Genomic DNA, 5,556 nt, shown 5'->3' with positions numbered 1-5,556 from the left:
ACAATTTTTGACAATTTCAAAACAGAACAGATCATGTGGTATGAGTTTTTGACAATTTTTGACAATTTCAAAACAGAACAGATCATGTGGTATGAGTTTTTGACAATTTTTGACAATTTCAAAACAGAACAGATCATGTGGTATGAGTTTTTGACAATTTTTGACAATTTCAAAACAGAACAGATCATGTGGTATGAGTTTTTGACAATTTTTGACAATTTCAAAACAGAACAGATCATGTGGTATGAGTTTTTGACAATTTTTGACAATTTCAAAACAGAACAGATCATGTGGTATGAGTTTTTGACAATTTTTGACAATTTCAAAACAGAACAGATCATGTGGTATGAGTTTTTGACAATTTTTGACAATTTCAAAACAGAACAGATCATGTGGTATGAGTTTTTGACAATTTTTGACAATTTCAAAACAGAACAGATCATGTGGTATGAGTTTTTGACAATTTTTGACAATTTCAAAACAGAACAGATCATGTGGTATGAGTTTTTGACAATTTTTGACAATTTCAAAACAGAACAGATCATGTGGTATGAGTTTTTGACAATTTTTGACAATTTCAAAACAGAACAGATCATGTGGTATGAGTTTTTGACAATTTTTGACAATTTCAAAACAGAACAGATCATGTGGTATGAGTTTTTGACAATTTTTGACAATTTCAAAACAGAACAGATCATGTGGTATGAGTTTTTGACAATTTTTGACAATTTCAAAACAGAACAGATCATGTGGTATGAGTTTTTGACAATTTTTGACAATTTCAAAACAGAACAGATCATGTGGTATGAGTTTTTGACAATTTTTGACAATTTCAAAACAGAACAGATCATGTGGTATGAGTTTTTGACAATTTTTGACAATTTCAAAACAGAACAGATCATGTGGTATGAGTTTTTGACAATTTTTGACAATTTCAAAACAGAACAGATCATGTGGTATGAGTTTTTGACAATTTTTGACAATTTCAAAACAGAACAGATCATGTGGTATGAGTTTTTGACAATTTTTGACAATTTCAAAACAGAACAGATCATGTGGTATGAGTTTTTGACAATTTTTGACAATTTCAAAACAGAACAGATCATGTGGTATGAGTTTTTGACAATTTTTGACAATTTCAAAACAGAACAGATCATGTGGTATGAGTTTTTGACAATTTTTGACAATTTCAAAACAGAACAGATCATGTGGTATGAGTTTTTGACAATTTTTGACAATTTCAAAACAGAACAGATCATGTGGTATGAGTTTTTGACAATTTTTGACAATTTCAAAACAGAACAGATCATGTGGTATGAGTTTTTGACAATTTTTGACAATTTCAAAACAGAACAGATCATGTGGTATGAGTTTTTGACAATTTTTGACAATTTCAAAACAGAACAGATCATGTGGTATGAGTTTTTGACAATTTTTGACAATTTCAAAACAGAACAGATCATGTGGTATGAGTTTTTGACAATTTTTGACAATTTCAAAACAGAACAGATCATGTGGTATGAGTTTTTGACAATTTTTGACAATTTCAAAACAGAACAGATCATGTGGTATGAGTTTTTGACAATTTTTGACAATTTCAAAACAGAACAGATCATGTGGTATGAGTTTTTGACAATTTTTGACAATTTCAAAACAGAACAGATCATGTGGTATGAGTTTTTGACAATTTTTGACAATTTCAAAACAGAACAGATCATGTGGTATGAGTTTTTGACAATTTTTGACAATTTCAAAACAGAACAGATCATGTGGTATGAGTTTTTGACAATTTTTGACAATTTCAAAACAGAACAGATCATGTGGTATGAGTTTTTGACAATTTTTGACAATTTCAAAACAGAACAGATCATGTGGTATGAGTTTTTGACAATTTTTGACAATTTCAAAACAGAACAGATCATGTGGTATGAGTTTTTGACAATTTTTGACAATTTCAAAACAGAACAGATCATGTGGTATGAGTTTTTGACAATTTTTGACAATTTCAAAACAGAACAGATCATGTGGTATGAGTTTTTGACAATTTTTGACAATTTCAAAACAGAACAGATCATGTGGTATGAGTTTTTGACAATTTTTGACAATTTCAAAACAGAACAGATCATGTGGTATGAGTTTTTGACAATTTTTGACAATTTCAAAACAGAACAGATCATGTGGTATGAGTTTTTGACAATTTTTGACAATTTCAAAACAGAACAGATCATGTGGTATGAGTTTTTGACAATTTTTGACAATTTCAAAACAGAACAGATCATGTGGTATGAGTTTTTGACAATTTTTGACAATTTCAAAACAGAACAGATCATGTGGTATGAGTTTTTGACAATTTTTGACAATTTCAAAACAGAACAGATCATGTGGTATGAGTTTTTGACAATTTTTGACAATTTCAAAACAGAACAGATCATGTGGTATGAGTTTTTGACAATTTTTGACAATTTCAAAACAGAACAGATCATGTGGTATGAGTTTTTGACAATTTTTGACAATTTCAAAACAGAACAGATCATGTGGTATGAGTTTTTGACAATTTTTGACAATTTCAAAACAGAACAGATCATGTGGTATGAGTTTTTGACAATTTTTGACAATTTCAAAACAGAACAGATCATGTGGTATGAGTTTTTGACAATTTTTGACAATTTCAAAACAGAACAGATCATGTGGTATGAGTTTTTGACAATTTTTGACAATTTCAAAACAGAACAGATCATGTGGTATGAGTTTTTGACAATTTTTGACAATTTCAAAACAGAACAGATCATGTGGTATGAGTTTTTGACAATTTTTGACAATTTCAAAACAGAACAGATCATGTGGTATGAGTTTTTGACAATTTTTGACAATTTCAAAACAGAACAGATCATGTGGTATGAGTTTTTGACAATTTTTGACAATTTCAAAACAGAACAGATCATGTGGTATGAGTTTTTGACAATTTTTGACAATTTCAAAACAGAACAGATCATGTGGTATGAGTTTTTGACAATTTTTGACAATTTCAAAACAGAACAGATCATGTGGTATGAGTTTTTGACAATTTTTGACAATTTCAAAACAGAACAGATCATGTGGTATGAGTTTTTGACAATTTTTGACAATTTCAAAACAGAACAGATCATGTGGTATGAGTTTTTGACAATTTTTGACAATTTCAAAACAGAACAGATCATGTGGTATGAGTTTTTGACAATTTTTGACAATTTCAAAACAGAACAGATCATGTGGTATGAGTTTTTGACAATTTTTGACAATTTCAAAACAGAACAGATCATGTGGTATGAGTTTTTGACAATTTTTGACAATTTCAAAACAGAACAGATCATGTGGTATGAGTTTTTGACAATTTTTGACAATTTCAAAACAGAACAGATCATGTGGTATGAGTTTTTGACAATTTTTGACAATTTCAAAACAGAACAGATCATGTGGTATGAGTTTTTGACAATTTTTGACAATTTCAAAACAGAACAGATCATGTGGTATGAGTTTTTGACAATTTTTGACAATTTCAAAACAGAACAGATCATGTGGTATGAGTTTTTGACAATTTTTGACAATTTCAAAACAGAACAGATCATGTGGTATGAGTTTTTGACAATTTTTGACAATTTCAAAACAGAACAGATCATGTGGTATGAGTTTTTGACAATTTTTGACAATTTCAAAACAGAACAGATCATGTGGTATGAGTTTTTGACAATTTTTGACAATTTCAAAACAGAACAGATCATGTGGTATGAGTTTTTGACAATTTTTGACAATTTCAAAACAGAACAGATCATGTGGTATGAGTTTTTGACAATTTTTGACAATTTCAAAACAGAACAGATCATGTGGTATGAGTTTTTGACAATTTTTGACAATTTCAAAACAGAACAGATCATGTGGTATGAGTTTTTGACAATTTTTGACAATTTCAAAACAGAACAGATCATGTGGTATGAGTTTTTGACAATTTTTGACAATTTCAAAACAGAACAGATCATGTGGTATGAGTTTTTGACAATTTTTGACAATTTCAAAACAGAACAGATCATGTGGTATGAGTTTTTGACAATTTTTGACAATTTCAAAACAGAACAGATCATGTGGTATGAGTTTTTGACAATTTTTGACAATTTCAAAACAGAACAGATCATGTGGTATGAGTTTTTGACAATTTTTGACAATTTCAAAACAGAACAGATCATGTGGTATGAGTTTTTGACAATTTTTGACAATTTCAAAACAGAACAGATCATGTGGTATGAGTTTTTGACAATTTTTGACAATTTCAAAACAGAACAGATCATGTGGTATGAGTTTTTGACAATTTTTGACAATTTCAAAACAGAACAGATCATGTGGTATGAGTTTTTGACAATTTTTGACAATTTCAAAACAGAACAGATCATGTGGTATGAGTTTTTGACAATTTTTGACAATTTCAAAATATAACAGATCATGTGTAGAAGAGATTTAATATATATATATATATATATAACAATTTTTAGTAGATTTAATATATATATATATATATAACAAAACATAACAGATCATGTGTAAAAAATACCAGAGACAACGTAGATGGCCGCACAGTACGTAGAGGATATTAGGGTTCCCAACGTATATAATTATTTGAAAGATGTAGAGGATATGAGGGTTTCCAACGTATATAATTATTTGAAAAATGTAGTTTACAGCGCTTGTGAAAAAAGCGCTGTAATAGGTAGTTAAATTCAATGAAAGCGCATGTATTTTACAGCGCTTGTGCAAAAAGCGCTGTATTAGGTAGTTCAAATATTTGGAAGCGCATATGTTTACAGCGCTTGTGAAAAAAGCGTTGTAACTGATACGCGAAAGCGCTTCATTTTACAATGCTTTTTTGACAAGCGCTGTAAAATACATGCGCTTTCATTGAATTTAACTACCTATTACAGCGCTTTTTTCACAAGCGCTGTAAAATACATGCGCTTTCATTGAATTTAACTACCTATTACAGCGCTTTTTTCACAAGCGCTGTAAAATACATGCGCTTTCATTGAATTTAACTACCTATTACAGCGCTTTTTTCACAAGCGCTGTAAAAGCCTTATAACGTTATGCGCAAACGTTATATGACCTACAACAGCGCTGTAAAAGGCTCCGTTATTTTTAAAATATATTTACAACAGCGCTGGTGTTGAGCAAGCGCTGTAAAATGGGCGCTGTTAAATGTCATTTTTGGCGTAGTGTTTCATGCAATTTCTATTATAAAAAATGTAATACCGTTAAAATATGACCATTTTTTTTAAAAAAAAAAACACTCAAATATAATTAAACTATAACATTTTTAACCTAAAATAAAGTTGTGTCACAAACTCATTAAATAAAAAAATCTAAAAAAATAGAAAATCTGAAAAAATAGAATGAATTTTATTAAAAGTTCAACCATATCACAATGACGAATTTCTTCATCACCCCTTACCATTACTAGGTCTAGAAGGACTTGGACTTTTTTACCCTCCTCCTTCTACAATCAAATTATACTCTCACTTTTGAATTTTTCCG

The sequence above is a fragment of the Cicer arietinum genome, chromosome 6 (genome assembly GCF_000331145.2).
Source record: "Cicer arietinum cultivar CDC Frontier isolate Library 1 chromosome 6, Cicar.CDCFrontier_v2.0, whole genome shotgun sequence".
Classification (NCBI taxonomy): domain Eukaryota; kingdom Viridiplantae; phylum Streptophyta; class Magnoliopsida; order Fabales; family Fabaceae; genus Cicer; species Cicer arietinum.
This window is presented reverse-complemented; position numbering follows the sequence as displayed.